This window comes from Cricetulus griseus, assembly GCF_003668045.3.
Source record: "Cricetulus griseus strain 17A/GY chromosome 1 unlocalized genomic scaffold, alternate assembly CriGri-PICRH-1.0 chr1_1, whole genome shotgun sequence".
Lineage (NCBI taxonomy): Eukaryota > Metazoa > Chordata > Mammalia > Rodentia > Cricetidae > Cricetulus > Cricetulus griseus.
The window spans coordinates 265,368,323-265,384,420 of record NW_023276807.1 but is presented as its reverse complement, the minus strand read 5'-3'; the positions used below and the strand labels follow the sequence as shown (position 1 = coordinate 265,384,420).

Genomic DNA, 16,098 nt, shown 5'->3' with positions numbered 1-16,098 from the left:
AAGTCTGACACCATCACCATAGCTGCTCATGTGAGTCCTAAACACTTTAGGACAAACCCTGGACTGTAAGCACAAACAGTCATTAAGAAGTGCAGAGAAGAAAGACCATTTGACCGTGAATTCTCTCATCTTGTGCTTTGATGACTATAAAGCTCACAGGAACATTTTCCTATGATTTATGGCTCAGAAATCCAAGCTTTATTTACTATAAACAGTAGCAGACTAGGTGCATCCTGCTGAAAGCCTGAAAGTCACCAGGAGAATCCACCACTATATTTCAAACATTTAATGCATCATTTCTTCCTTTATAACAAAATATCTCAACTTCAGCTTTAGTGACTTACTGCATGCAGTCTCCTGACAAAGAAAATCAAAATCCATTTTTTCTCTCTTTGAAGATACCATTTATGTTGTTCACACCATAAGTATCTCTCTCCTCTTCCCTCTCTTCTCTTCTTTCTCCCTCCTTCCCCTCCATCCCTCCACACCCCCACTGGTTTTCTCAGCCTCCCATCCTAGTCCTTACCTACAACTGCACTACATAATTTCTGATTGTATTCTTCTTTGTAGTGGCCAAAACACAGAACTGAAATCTTCAGCCCAGGTCACGGCCGTGTCATGTCCTCATCTTGTAGTCAACTGCAGATTGTCTTCCCTGCTTCTATTTTGTAATCATTGTTACTCTATCTTTAGTTAACATTTGGCACTGATTTGCTTGGCTTCTTATAACATAAGCACTTAAAGAAGTTCCAGTTGGGAACTGGGCCATGTCCAGTTGACTGGAAGGGCCTACAGTGTCACTCTACTGATTATGCAGAGAGGAGCACATGTCATAAGAACAAGCAAGTACAGTATGCATTATAATCAAGATGTTAGCACAGTCAAGAGTTCAAGGAGAATGTGTTGCTCTTGTGTAAGTTCGGCTGGATGGACAGCCTAAGAATGCATAGGGACCCCTTATCGGGTTCTTGTTGTAAGTAATCAGATGAGAGAAATCACACAGTCACTCTGAGCCTCTTAAGCCTATAGTTTCCACTGACTTCTTTTGAGCTGTATTAACACCATTCTACTCTTACACCTAGAAAAGAAGTCAAACTGACACCTTACAGGCAAGAAAGAGCTTTTAAAATGCAAATCTGATGGCGTCACTTTGCTGGAAGATCTTTCCAGGACAAGTGAGAAGCCCTGTCTCTGATTGCTGCCTGCCTCATCCAGCTTTTAGCCTGCTCTTCCCACATCCAGCTCTTATCCAGTCAGCAAGCATACACTGCGCAAATCCAAGAGATGCGAGAAGAGTTAAACTCTGTGAAGAAAGTGGTTATCTAAATCTCACATCTCCATTTCATTTGTGAGTTACTGTAAAAGTTAAATATTAGCTGTGCCGGAGTTGGTAAATACCTACACCAAGTAACTGATGAACTCTTAGTTGCTAATTGAAGAAATATTGAGCTATATCCAGTTACCATAACCTCTTTGTGAAGTACATACTCAGCAAGTTTCAAATATCTTCCCTCTTTTCACATCCAGTGACTTGTCAATCTTTGTTCTCTCTTCCTCTCCCTCTCTCCCTGTCTCCCTCTTTCTTTCTCTCCCTCTCTCCATCTCCCTCTCCCTCTCATGACTTAGATACACATTTCAACTACCTGTGATGGAGCCTCAACATTAGCATCCAGAATTCTAAGTCCTTCCCACAAGGGACTTTATAGTCCCTAAAAGGTACTAAATCCTGGCAATCGTATATGAAACTTGCTTCTCTCTCAGAAATCCTAGCAACTCAGTCTTCTAAATAACTCCATGTGATCCAGCTACTTTTTATACAAGCATCTCTCTAACTGGAGAGGCATGGATGGATGAAGGAAGGAAGGAAGGATGGATGGATGGACAGATGGATATATATCAACCAGCAGGTGAAGTAAATCAGAAAATTGTTTCCTTGGGCAAATCACCTGGCTTTCTCAATAACAGAAATCCTAAATTTCTTACTTGGTGGCTCTCTAAGAAGCATGCACAGCTCCTCTAAGCAGCAGAGGGAAAAGCATGAGGCTGAACAGAGCTTTGGTTCTCCTGCTGATTCTTCTCAAAAGTAACAACTTAAGGAGTGACAAGATGATGTCCCTCTATGTGCGGAGAAATGATGCTCCCAGCATTAGCGACCCTCTATCACTCCCATCTCAGGGGCTGCCAAGTCTCCCTTTCACCTGCACTAAATTACAGAGTGATTTCCTGCTCCTCATTTTGATTAATAAGTCAAACGAATTCATCAAATATTGATTAAGCACCTGTTCTGTACAAGACATTGTGTAGTTATTAAGGCTAACAAGAGCATAAAACATAATTTTCCCTCCAGAGCTCAGATGATGAAGAGACACATTTGTAAAAATGTAATGTGGCAAAAAATGTCATAAAAGACGCACCAAGTTTTCTTGGAAGAGAGAATTATATCTTCTTGGAGAAATGATGAGCAATGGTCAGAAGAGTCTCTGAGAGGCCACTTGAATAGCTTCTTTGAATAAACACTAAGTATTTACAAGGTAGAAAATATTCCTACTCAATAAATGAGAAACCAGTTTCATTGTGGTTAAACTGCTCTCAGTACATAAAACTGACACATAGCAGAACAAATGCACTAAGACTTGCATGAGAGCAAGAAGGAAGGAGAGCACCTTCCATAAGGACACCCAATGGCCTGGGTCGAGGCTGAGACAAATCGCTGGGGCTGGGCTGGGCTACAGACCTGGAGATACTGTTGGGACTGTGAATGTTCTGGAGGTTTTTACAACTGGATTCACAGGGGAGACTCAAGTGTCCTAGCTAGGGTTCCTAGCGCTGTGAGGAAACACCATGGCCAAAAACAAGGTGGGAAGGAAAGGGTTTATTTGGCTTGCACTCCCACATCGTAGTCTACCATTGAAGGAAGTCAGGACAGGAACTCAAACAGGCTGGAACCTGGAGGCAGGAGCTGATGCAGAGGCCATGGAGGGGGGTTGCTTCCTGTCTGGTATCTTCTGGCTAGCTCAGCCTGCTTTCCTATAGCACCCAGGACAACCAGCCCAGGGATGTCGGTCTCCCAGCAGCCGCTAATTTAAGGAAAATGTTCTACAAGCTCGCCTACATCTGACCTCAGGAAAGCGTTTTCTCAGTAGATGCTCCCCTCTCTCCATGCCCCCAGCTTGTGTCAAGCAGACCTAGACCTAGCCAGCATAGCAAGCCTGGTAAGCAGTGAGAATGTAATGCCAGTCATTGGGCTCCTTCATGGTTCTAGTGAGTTGCCTGGGCAGGCAGTGAGTTGCACTGCAAGGAGAAAATGCTGCAACTTCTGGTTTCCCCCATCTTGTACAGTGGGCTTCAGTCATTGACTCCGTCCTGGGACGACAGCATCCCTCTGCTTGCTGCAACCAAGCGAAGCCTTCGTGAAGCCAAGTCAGCCCTTTCTGTTACAGGGACCGGCAGGGAAAATGTGCAGTGCCATGGTGAGGCATCTCCTACGCGACAGCAAAGCGAAAAGGGAAGCAACAGAGAACTGCAGAAGACAAACTGGGGGGTAAAGGCAGGGTCACAGAAGACCCCACAGCTAACGTGGGAGCCCAAGCTTTTCCGTGAGCACTGGGGAATGCTGATGGCTGTTTGCAGAGGTCTCCCGAATACCATGGGACTGGCACAGAGGCCTTGCATAGATACCCTGAGATCACCTACTCCCCATACCCTTCCTATCCTTGTAGTTGGCAACAAATACGAAAACTTTTGTGAAGGATAAACTTCCTGGAAGTTTTTAATTTGGAAACCAGAGTACTGCTTTAGTCCCCTATAACGAGATATCTTTATTCAAGTAATACCAGCCAAGCACAAGCCAGAGCGTGCCCAGAGGCAGCAAGCTAGGGTGGCCAGGCACACCTGCAGGGGCTCTAGGAGGCGGGGCTGCAGTGTCTCCCTACAGTCTCCCGTCTTGGGAGACTGCACAGCTGTAACCCTGCCGTAAGGAAGGCTGATCCACAGTAGGAATCCACAAGAGGGAAGGAGTTTAGCTCCAGGGGCTGGGTCCTGGACTGAGTCCGAAGGAGCAATGGAGAGGGGTGCCAGCATTCACCTCTCTGGTGACCCTGACTGCACGTCCAAGATGACCAGCTGCCTCAGGCTCCTGCCTCCCCCCATGACTCCCCTTCTATTGCAGACCGTACCTCAGACTGTGAGGCAAAGTAAACTTTGCCTGACTTCCTCCAGGGGATTTTGTCAGGTCACAAGAAGAAGAAAAGTTACCGAGTGTCCTAGTTCGGGTTACAATCGCTGTGATGAAACACCATGACCAAAACAAATTGGAGAGTGAAGGGTTTATTTGGCATCTCCTTCCACCTCACTGTTCATCATGGAAGGAAGTCAGAACAGGAACTCAAGCAGGGCAGGAACCTGGCAGCAGGAGCGGATGCAGAGGTCATGGTATGGAGCTGCTTACTGGCTTACTCCCATGGTTGGTTGAGCCTGCTTTCTTACACACCCAGGACCACAAGCCCAGGGATGGCACTACCCACACTGGGCTAGGCCTTCCCACATCAATAGCTGAGAAAACGCCCTACAGACAGATCTTATGGAGGCATTTCCTCAACCAAGGCTCCCTCCTCTTAGCTGGCTCTAGCTTACATCAAGTTGACATAAAACTAAGCAGTTCACTGAGATATCTGTGAAATATTTTCAAGTACTGCAAGCATAACATGGCTCTCAAAAGTCAGCAGAGAAGAAAAGAAACATGCATATTCTAGCGTCTGTATAGAAGAAAGCAAACATCTCAGAGAAGCTGAGTCATTTGCCAAATGTCATACATCTAATAAATGGTATGGACAAAACTAAGCCATTTCAGAACCATAAATTCATTTCTCTGCAGTATAACATGTGACAAATTGTGATACTATGGTTGCTTTTTCCATTTATTTGTCCCCAAAACAACATTTTAGGGCTTTGTCAGACATTTTTTTTATTATTACCATTACAACAACAAGACATTTGTACAGATGAATTAAATGCTAAATATTTAATGACCTGGAGCTTTTTTGCACCAGTGGACTTCCAGAAGGGAAAGGAAACTTGGCTTTGTCTGTTCAAACTAAAGCTATTGGCCACATGGGCACAAACTCACACAGTCCACCCGATACACAGCACCTGCTGAAACTCATTGATGGCTCTACTGTCTGAGCCTCACTGTGTTATTTCTAGTTCCTTTACCTTTTAAGTTGATCAAAACCTTTTTTCAAAATACAAAAGTTTTATTTTTTTAAGCCCAGAGTAAAATGTGTTCCAAGCCTGGTGAGAATGGACTATTAATCGCTCTGTTTTATTGACCCATTTCAGCTTCAGCTCATTAAACACAGATATCTCCATGATCAAAAGAAAAGGAACCAAACATAACCTGGTCTAACCTTACTGAATAACAGAGTTACTCAAAAAGCAAATAAATCTGAACTGGTAATTTAATGTAGACACTCTTCCTCTTAAAGAATCTATACTCAATGAACAGGACGTCCCAGTGTAATTCTTTCTCATTCCTTTTATTTGATCAATGCAGGCATAGGTTTGCTGTGTTTTCCCTTCTTGGATTTCCTCCTTTCCTAACGTGTAGGAAAAGAAAAGGCTGAAAACTATGAGCACATAGCTGCAGCGATGAATAACAATGCCTATACAGAGCTATGAAAACTAAGATAAATTTTACAATAATGTTGAAGGAACAGAAAAAGTAACTCAAACTCCTTATCCTAATGAGTAATAAAAATTTAGTCACATATTAAGGAATGCTTACTAACTTTTAGATAATGACTATTTTTAAACATACATAAGTGAAGATCTAGACTGTATAAAAATATACACGTGAGTTTCATTAGCACTGGCCCAACTCTTCTGTTCAGGGAAATCCTCCATGCTTCCCATAGGATGTCCTAAACAAACCATGGCTCATACATCATACAGGCAGAAATAATTCTTCAAATTTTCACTGAAGAGAGACCTTAAAGATTTGATGAATCCAAGTGTCCATTACTTAATAAGTTAATGGAGAAAACTGTGGTAAAGACAAACAACAGAATATGACCTGTCTTAAAAAAAAAATAAGATCCTGTTATTTGCAGCCATATGAATAAACATTGAAGACATCATCTTAAGTAAAAACAGTAAAGTGCAAATAGACAAATACCACATGATCTAAAAGGCTAGCTTTGTAACAGCACAGAGTGAAGGAGCAGTTACCTCAGGCTCAGATAATTCAGGGTGGAGATACTGATCAAGGGATACAGATCTTAGTTAGAAGGAATTACGTACAAGAGATCTGTTGTACAAGGACTAATAAATACAGTGACGGTGGCACATGAATCTCCAGAAATGATGACACTGAATGCTAAGTGTTTTTGCTAGCAACAATGATTCACTGGAGATTACATGTATATTATTTAGCTAGAATTAGCTACTTAAGAACATGCATGCATTATATACATATATTAGTTATGTCTTCAATAAATAGTGAAAATTATGTTGTAAATAATAAATACAAACAACTTTATGTCATTAATTTAAAATACATGCATTTAAGAAAAGACTAGGGGAATATTTTTAAAGTTGCCTTTATGGAAATAATTTCCAGACTCTGATACTTGCCTGTTACAATACAGCATGGTTTGTGACTTACTAGTAATTCCTTTTTCATATCCTCAGTCTAAAGTCCCTCTACTTGGTCCACCTGCTGTTCTAAACTCCATGTTGGTGTCTGCATTGGATATTTCTCTCACTGCTGTGACAAATGCCTGACAAGTGAGATTTACTGAAGAAATCATTTATGTGGGCTCTGTCTGAGTGGCAGTTCACCACAGCAGGGAAGGCACCATGGCAGGGAAGGCATGGTCACAGCTTTTCAGTCACATGGCATCTACAACTAGAAAGCAGAGAGATGAGTGCTGGCACCTCACCTGCCTTCTTTTCATTCGGCTCAGGACCTAACCCATAGAATCATGCCACTCACCCAGAGGTAGGTCTCCATACTCAGCCCAGTCTAGACATGTTCACAGATTTTACTCCATGATAATGCTCGACCCTGTCAAGTTGACATTCAGAATCATCATCACAGTGCCCTTCAACAATCACAGCTTTTCTCCACCCAGGAGTTATCCCACAGATGACTAATGTGGTTCTGAAAGTTACTCTCAGCGTCAAATTAACAAGGGTAGGAGAAGAAAGAGGGAGTCACTTCACAGTTCATTACTAGTAATTTACTCACAGGAGAAATTCCAGTTTGTAAGAAAAAAATTAAAATTGATCCAAATAAAACATAAGCCAACTGATACAGAGTGGAAGGCATACTGCATCTGACCCATCCTTTTTCCATTCTCTTAATAAGTCAATAAAGCTCTGAGAACAGAGACACTCGCCTCCTAATGGCAGTGACTGTGCAAACAAGCCCTAAACGTCAAATACTTTTCCTTTCTCTGCAGAACAATGGAGAAAACTCTCTTCCAAACATTTGTCTGGCCATCCACTTGCTCCATTTCAAAATTGTTAGATAAAATAGGTTTAAAACTCCTTTAAATTTAAAATTTATGAGGTGGGGTCCCTTTATGGGGTTTGGTTAATCACTGACAAAAACAAAAAAAACAAAAAACAAAAAAAAAACTTTAATGACTATATTCTTCATCCTTCCAGGATTAATCAACAGAAATTACAACTAAGTACAACAAATATCCTGTCAGGTAATTATTATTTTAAAAGAAATTCTATTCATCAAAATCTATGAATGAATGAAAACCTGAGGCGAAAAGATCAATTACAGATTCTTCTCTTAAGGAGTGTATTAGTAATGCTACACTCTACCATACACGACACTATATTATACCATACCATACCATAATAACCAAGTACTGGCTCCTAAGTGCTGAGTTGTATGTTGGGGATGATAATGTGAAGACACAAACCTGTAATGATAAATCTTTCTGCCTGAGGCCCACTTCCACGTGGACACCCAAAATAACACACAGAATCTTATTATTAGTTACAATGCTGCTGGCCAATGACTAGGATTTCTCATATGCTAACTCAGTCTTAATTATCAACCACAACTACTAATCTTTATATTTTATAAAACTTATATTATGGAGGACACCAGCAGAATGTGTCCTGTCTTCCTGAGATCACATGTCGGCTCCACAGAGAGGAGGAGGAAGGAAGAGAGCGGTTTCCTGCGTGTCCCTGCTTATATTCTGAGTCGGCCTACTATGTCACTTCCTGACTGGATCACAAGACTTATCTTTACTACATTTCCCAGAATCCTCCTTGACTCCTAGTCCTGCCTAACTTGCTTCTTCATTGGCCAACTGTACTTTATTCAGCAACCAGTAAGATAAACATACATACACAAGGACTTCCCCCATCACAAACCAAAGCTGGAAGCAGCACAAAATGCATTTTATCTGCATGTGGCTGGGACAGCTTGCCTCACCAAGGGCATCCTTCCTGGGACAGTGTACAGGGCCACCACAGAATTGCAGATGGGGAGCTAGAAGGATGCTCAGCTGTTAATAGTATTTGTTGCTCTTCTAGAGAACCTCCGTTCAGTTCTGCGCCCTTCTCTGGTCTCTTCAGGCATTGGTGAAAACACAAACACCCTTATAAACAAACAAACAAACAAACAAATACATATTGTAAAAATAAGAACTGCAGCAGGAACTCTCCTGTGTCTAGACAACAATGACCAGATCAGAAATTTTGAGTTTTCAAAAGGCTGTGCTATGTACATAGGCCCAGGGATTTCTTTCTGCTTTGTTTTTATGTTTTTCTAAGATGTATTTCTTTTAGGCACACAGATGCTTTGTCTACATGTACATCTGTGAACCAGAAGAAGGCATCAGATCATATATAACTACAGCTACAGAGGGTTGTGAATTGCCATGTGGGTGCTGAGAACTGAACTCAGGAACTTTACAGGAGCAGCCATGGCTCTTACCATTGAGCCTTCTCTCCAGTCCCTGTAGCCTAGGGATTTGTAAAAGTCTACAGCATGCAGATGCTAGGGAAGATTGTAGGGTATGCAAAGTATCACATTGAAAAAGCCTAAAAATATGTTTCTCTGAGCTATATTTAAAGCAACTACATGTGAAAAACTCTCAGTTAGGTACAGTTGGGCTTTACTGTGATGTTCCTACTCTTCTGTGAAGAAGAGAGCAAGATGAGTGCCCATCTTGGAGCCATGTGCTTAACACTATCAACACTCAAAAACCCCAAAATACAGATAGCAAGGTCTAGATACTTCTATAGCTTAAGAATAAGAGAGGTCCAAATGATGTACCAAGGTACTTCCTTCAGCTGAACTGAATAAAATAGTATTGCAGCTCTTATTTTGTGCCAAATCCTGTTATATGCAGCAGACTGTATTAAAAAACTAAGGTCCAACCCAGGGTCTATCAGCCCTATGACTTTCAGAACCCTGAGCCAGAAACAAATGCAAAGCCAGTGCGCAAATTTCAATACCCAGCCAAAGGCACATTAAAATAGGCATGGCAGCTTTGAGTGTGGACTCCTGTGTGATAGAATAGACTGGCCACATGCCTGTGACATGGGCCCCAGTAGATATGGTCTCTGTTTTTATTATTCATAAAATATCATGGTGTAAAGATCTAGAGGTGAAAGAAAAGGAGTGTGTAGTTAGTGCCAGGTAACAGACGACAGGGAGTGGCAACTAGGGGAAGTCCTTCTGTGTATATGTTTGTCTTATTGGTTAATAAATAGAATATTGTTGGCAAATAGGGAAGCAAGTTAGGCAGGACTAATAAATGTAGTAAAGAGAAGTCTTGTGATCCAGGCAGGAAGTGACATAGCAGACAGACTCAGAATATAAGCAGGGACAATCAGGAAATCACTCTCTTCCTCCTCCTCTCTTCTCTGTGGAGCCGCCATGTGATCCTGGGAAGAGGGCGCATACCACTGGTGTCTTCTATAAAATAAGTCTTTACAAATATATAGATTAATGGCTATGGTTGATACTTAAGATACCGCAAGCAGATAAGAAATCCTAATCATTGGCCAGCAACATTGTAATTGATATCAGATTCTGTGTGTTACTGGGGGTCCTAACGTGGCGATGGAACCTAGGCAGCTGGCGGAAAGAGTTATTGTTACAGGTAACAGAAGAAAGGAATTGTGTAATAAGTGCCATGTGAAGTGAAGAAAGGGAGTGGTAGTGGGTGCCGGGTAACACAAGAAAGGAGTATGTAATCAGTGCCGGGTAACACAAGAAAGGCATTCTGCAATAATAATTGCTATAATCCAGTTTAGTAAATGATGAATTAAGCTGAAATCTAAAGCATGCAATTAAGTGAAACATTCAGTCAATCTTTCCTTTTTTGCCTCCCCTCACCTGTGAGTGTGTGTGAGTGTGTGTGTCATTCCCCACTCAAACAAATTGCTATTGTGATTTAGCTGTCTAGATCCATAACAATATTCCCAGATAATTTAGTTAAAAATCTAGATAATCTGTATCATACATACATACATACATACATTGATTATATATATATATATATATATATATATATATATATATATATACACACATCATGGAGCAACAAAACTCTCATTCCAGACATTCTTTTTTTTCAGATTTTTTTCATTTGAATTAGAAACAAGATTGTTTTACTAATTGGCTCCAAATAAGCGAATCTAGCCTAAGTTGTGAGTGTAAAATGTTCCTCTTAAACTTCAAATCGGAACCATCCTGAAGCCATTATACAAATAGAAGATTGTGACACCAGGTGAAAAAAAGTCACTGCAATCATGGGGGGGGGCAGAGATGAAGCATACATATTTATAGTTGTATGCAGTGCTTACAGTTGGCCCTACATGTTTGCCTCACCTGTAAAGAAAGACATGGCTCCAAGCTTTGTAGCTAGCAAGAGAACAACTTTGCTTATTTCTTAGTTGTTTAGTAGTTCACAAGATATATATTAACTATTGTTAACAAAGAATGCCATTTCAGATAGAAATACATTTTCTAATTTTAAAACCAGTTATATGTGAGTGAAAATTCAATTATTATTTTTAAAGTCTCTTGATATGTAGAGATGAGGCATACTGAAGTTTTGCCCTTAAAAGTAAAGCAAAATTAAATCAAGGTATTAAGTAAGAGTCAAGAGTTTATAAAGCAACAAAGATAGGTTCAAAGATGATGACTGGTAAATAAGGTGACTCCATGAGTAAAAGTATTTACCCTGCAAGCCTGCCCACTTGACTTCAAGCCCTGAAACCCCATGATGGAAGGAAAGAGCCCACTCCCAAAAGCTGTACTCTTACTTCTATAAGCACAACCCTGACATGTATGTTCAGCACATTCGAGCACACACACACACACACACACACACACACACACACACACACACACACACACTCGCACACACACACACTCGCACACACACACACAGACATACACATGTACACACATTTTAAAAGATGACAACCTATTAACTTCCCATGAAGAGCCATACGCAGAAGCTTCAACTTTCACAGCCCAGCTGTGTGTAACTCTGAGCCCAGGTTTATTAGGTAGACTGCTGTTCTTGTGTGCTACAATGAGACAAACTGATCTTTCCTGGTGGGGTTAAATGAAAGCATTTTAAAGCAATGCCAATGCCAAAACCACTGCGCAGAGTTCTACTTAAAATTATCAAGCAGCATTAGAATTTCTGTTTTGCCACTATATATATATATATATATTGGATCACTGGGGTTACAGCTGCAAAGGGGGTTCCTAGACCCTGGTCCCTCACCTTCAAATGCATAGCCTCAGGTGCCTACCACAGTCACCTAGGCTGCCCCAAGTCAGGTGGGTGGCAGAAGCCTGCCCAGGAGCCCCCTACACCACAAACCCAAACAAGTCTCTTCCTTTTGTGACTTCATTGCATCAGGTATGGTAATTCTTCTGTAGTCGTGAAAAGTTGACTAAGACTTCTCTCCTATAAACTTTGCTACAAAGTGTATATTTGAGATAGATAAGCACCCATTAAAATTAGTTATGTACTAATTGTATGATGGCTGGTTTTAAATGAATCTGTTATCTGTCCTCTAAAACTAGGAATATGTGTGTGAATAAATGACAATCTTCCCTCCCCAGTGAGTGGAATAAAAGGGCTTTTAAAGCTGTCCCCACTAACAATTCTTTCCTGAATAAAATAAACAGGGGCAAAGGGCACCTTGGCTACCACTTAGGAAGTAGAATCGGAACACAGGGAAATCTGTAATTCTAATCACATTTGGGCTTCTCTCGTCTTTTACATTTCTCATCCAAACAGTCTTAGGAGCTCAATAGGCTTAGAGGAATTGGAGCAGTGCAGAGAACAAAGGTGAGGAAATCCGAGAAAGAGCTTAAATCACTGCCCACACCATTTTAATAATTTCAGATCAGCTAAGGTTCTCAAGAAGATATGAAAGTCACCAGTGTAGGAAGGAACTGTAAAAAGTTATTCTGTCTTCTTTATATTATAGAACTAACCACTGTGGACAAGAAATGCAATAAATAAATAAATAAATAAATACATGCTCTAAAAAAAGAAATCTAAGAAAAACTAATACTAAGCTAAACATATTAGTTATAGCCAATGAAAGGCTATGATTTTTTTTTAAAGACGCCATTTGTATTCCCATGTGAAAATGACTATTTAGTATACACTGTCCTGAGACCAGGTTAATTCTAGAAAACAAGGTAGCCACCTTCTGATCTTATCATGTTAGCTATTATAAATACAGTTATAAAAATATAATTATAATATGTATACATATAAGAGTAAGATATTTATTAAGCATATGCTATATTCAACTTATGCAAATTGGGATTGGAATTGTGATATTTTTAGCAGAGAAAATGATATAAATCAATGCCAGAACATTTTAGTGTTTTACTGAATTATTCAAATTAATGAATGACACAAGAAAATTTCAGTCTTATATCCAATTTGTACATGACTGATGTTACTGGGATGGTCAAAATCAAGATGATGCTTGCACATCACTTTTCTTAATGAAAATATCAAGGGACTTGGCACTGCTTCAGGAGCACCCCTCATCTCTGTGAGCGTAGCTGGCCCAGCTGTGTTAGGGGGAGCTGCTCTGTTCCCCATTACCTTAGGCCATCGGAAAACAGCCCAGGATGACTTTAAAAAGAAGGTGTATACCTTCCCAGCACCTACTTTGTGCCATATGTATCAAATGCAAACAATGACAACCATTTGCCTTTCTGTAGAGTAGAGCTTCAGTAGTCCCTTATATCATGGTAAAAGGCTAGCTTGGTGATCAATGCTCTAGAAAGGGACGGTATATACAGGTTCTAGAAATAAAACTCAACACCTTTCTATCGCATGTTGTCGTCAGCAGGCACCAGAAACACTGAGGTGTGAGAAGGTGTTAGAATCAAAGCCTTACAGAACAGTTGTCAACATAAAGCTAAAGCTACGGCATTCAGGAGACAAAAATCTCATAAAGCAAGGGTTTCACAGATCAACACCCACTGCACACAAACCGGTTAGTTTTCTGAGCAGCTAAGTGAGCTGCATTTCTTAATGAAAGAATACACCAAAATAAGTAAGTACATACATATAAGGGGCTGGTTGTTTTGTTTGCAGAGGAGACAAGAACTGCCCTGAGCTGCAAGTATTACTGTATCAGTCAAGTAATTTGGAAAGAGTGTGTACTGAATAGGCATTCAAATAAATATTGGTGTATTTAAAAGAGGTCGTGTAGGCGCTGGCTGATGGACTTTATGTTCCCAGAAACCCGGGAAGGATGATAAGAATTGAGTTTACTGACAGAAAACCAATCAGGCAAATGTGCTACCACTGGGGAGTGCTCAAGGCAAGACTCCTCACATTGGAAAAAGGATGCATTTTGTACTCAGGCATCTTTTGCAAATTCTTTGTTCACCCAACCACCTCCTCGAGTCCATCCCTTCTGTTGACTTCAGCAACAGCTAGCATTACCCCACTAACTGAGCTCCAGACACTGGCTATTGCGTTGACTCACTAATACCTTCTCTTGCAGATAGAATGTGTCCTTGCTCTCCCCCGGCAGCTAAGAATTTGAGTGCTAGGATACCCATGGGATGGACGCAGGTAAAGGGAGCTTCTAGAAGTCTTGGTCTCCACCTGCCACAATCACTGTATCTTTCCCTGGGAGTCGTCCATGCTCAGAGCCCCCAAAACGCGGGGTTAAGACTCCTGTTGCCCTAACGCTTTTTAGTCGAGAAAATAATTTGTGGGTCTGTGAGACACACTTGGCAGCTCGGGTTTCCGTAGGAAAGCCTGGTGCCAGGATGCGGAGGGGCAACTAAAGGTCGTGACTGGGTGTACTGGGTCCAGTGCTCATTACAGGAAACATCGGCTGCATCTGCCCGGCAAAGGGATATACAGCGGTTTATGGTTTTACCATCAAACTTGCGGCAACTAACACAATTCCTCTGAGGTTGTGGGGAAACAGCAAACCAGGACCCTCCGTGACATTCCCTCTAGCCACACGGTGAACAAACCTCCCTCCCCTTTGCGAGTCCTTCACAGACATCACTGGAGCCTGGAAGAGCGCCGCGGGAAAGAAACGCTCCACAGCTCCGGGGGACCCCGGGAACAGTGAAGGAGCCCCTTGAAGCTGCTCTACTCGCCGGAGCACAGCAAGCGTCCCCAGAGACCTCACCTCGAACCATCTAGTGCGGCGGGGGGACCCGAAAGGTCATCTTTTCACCGAGGACCACCTCTGGATGCCTGGTAGGTAGAGCGTGGTCGCGAGCCCAGCGGTCCCCCGGGCGGCCGGGCGGCCGGAACCCCCACGCTGCCCGGCCAACCAGCGCCTCTTACCTGCCCGCGGTGTGTACGGCAGCCCCTTGACAGCTCCCCCAAGCCGCCACTGGAAAAGTTTCCGAACTTCTTCGCAGCTCTCCACACCCTCGCTGCGGGTAGATCCGAGGAGAGCCAGGAGGAGGAGACAGCGCCAGCTCAGACTCCAGGTGCGGGCGTGCATCCTCGGTGCTGGGGTCGCGCCTTCCCCGCCCTGGTTCCCACTCTCCCGCGCGCCCTGCGCCGCCGGCGCCCGGGGAAGATGCGAGGCGGAGGCTGGCGGGGATGCGATGCTCAGGCGGCCTCCGCAAGACCGCGGACCGCCCGCGGTTTCACCTGCAAGAGCTCGGCTTTTTCCCTTGGAGCCCCGAGGCTGAGACGCTGGACCTCTCGGGCTCAGCATCGCCCGGGTTCCCCCCGGACTGGGGCGACTTGGCACTGCGAGAACCGAACGCAAGCTTCAGAGAAGCGGAGAATCCGCGAGCATCCGGCGCCGGCCACCAGCGCAGCAGCCGCTCAGCTCGCAGCCGCAAACCCAGGCTGTGCTCGCCCGCGGAGCTCAGCCCCGTTGGCCTGCCCCAGAACAGGCCACGCCCCTAGCCACACCCCCGGAGATCCGCCTGCTCCGCCCCAGCCCAGATCCTGCCGAGCACAGCAACAGCCGGGCTGCGAGACCTCAGAAAGGAGCCAAATTCGTGGAACGGAGCCCAGTCTTCTTCCTCCCGGTTCATTTAGGAAACCGTTGACCTGATGAAACAAAAGTGTGTCTAAAGGGAATAGGAGAAAGGGGATGAGAGCCATGGGTTGGAACCAAGTCCTCTATGCATGGGAATTTGTATTCAAATTTCACGAAATAGACCTAGGCACAAAAGGAAAAGCCAAGGCAGGCTTTTGAGAAGCCTAATAACACTTGGGTTTCAAAGAAGCCTGGAGGAGAAGTTATTTTTAAAGGCCTAATGTTAGCCCTTTGGAGTGTTTTCCTGTAACATTAACGGAATTTTCTGACGGGATGTACAAGTCAGCATCTCCGTGGAAAGCTATCACATCTGAGAATTTGTTTTTAATATTTCTCAGACAGTAACTAAAACCAAAGTGCTCAGCGGAGTTTCTTCCCAGGAGGACACAAACAAAGAACATACTGGGCAAGTATAAGCCGACAATGAAAGTTTGTCAAGTTAGAGTTTGCAAAAGGAATGCATAAGAAACCAGCAACCAAAAAGCAAAATATAGCTCAGCTGAACAAGATCAGTCTCTCATCACAGTCACCTGG

At 42.8% G+C, this 16,098-nt stretch overlaps 1 long non-coding RNA gene across 1 annotated transcript in view; it reads right to left on the bottom strand.

The window, feature by feature from the left end:
• Positions 1-15,012, bottom strand: part of LOC103161398 — a 641,004-nt gene extending 625,992 nt beyond the window's left edge. The window contains exon 1 of the long non-coding RNA XR_004772289.1: positions 14,850-15,012. This is a non-coding gene — a long non-coding RNA (glypican-5). The remainder of the gene's footprint in view (positions 1-14,849) is intronic.
• Between the last annotated feature and the right edge of the window lie 1,086 nt (positions 15,013-16,098).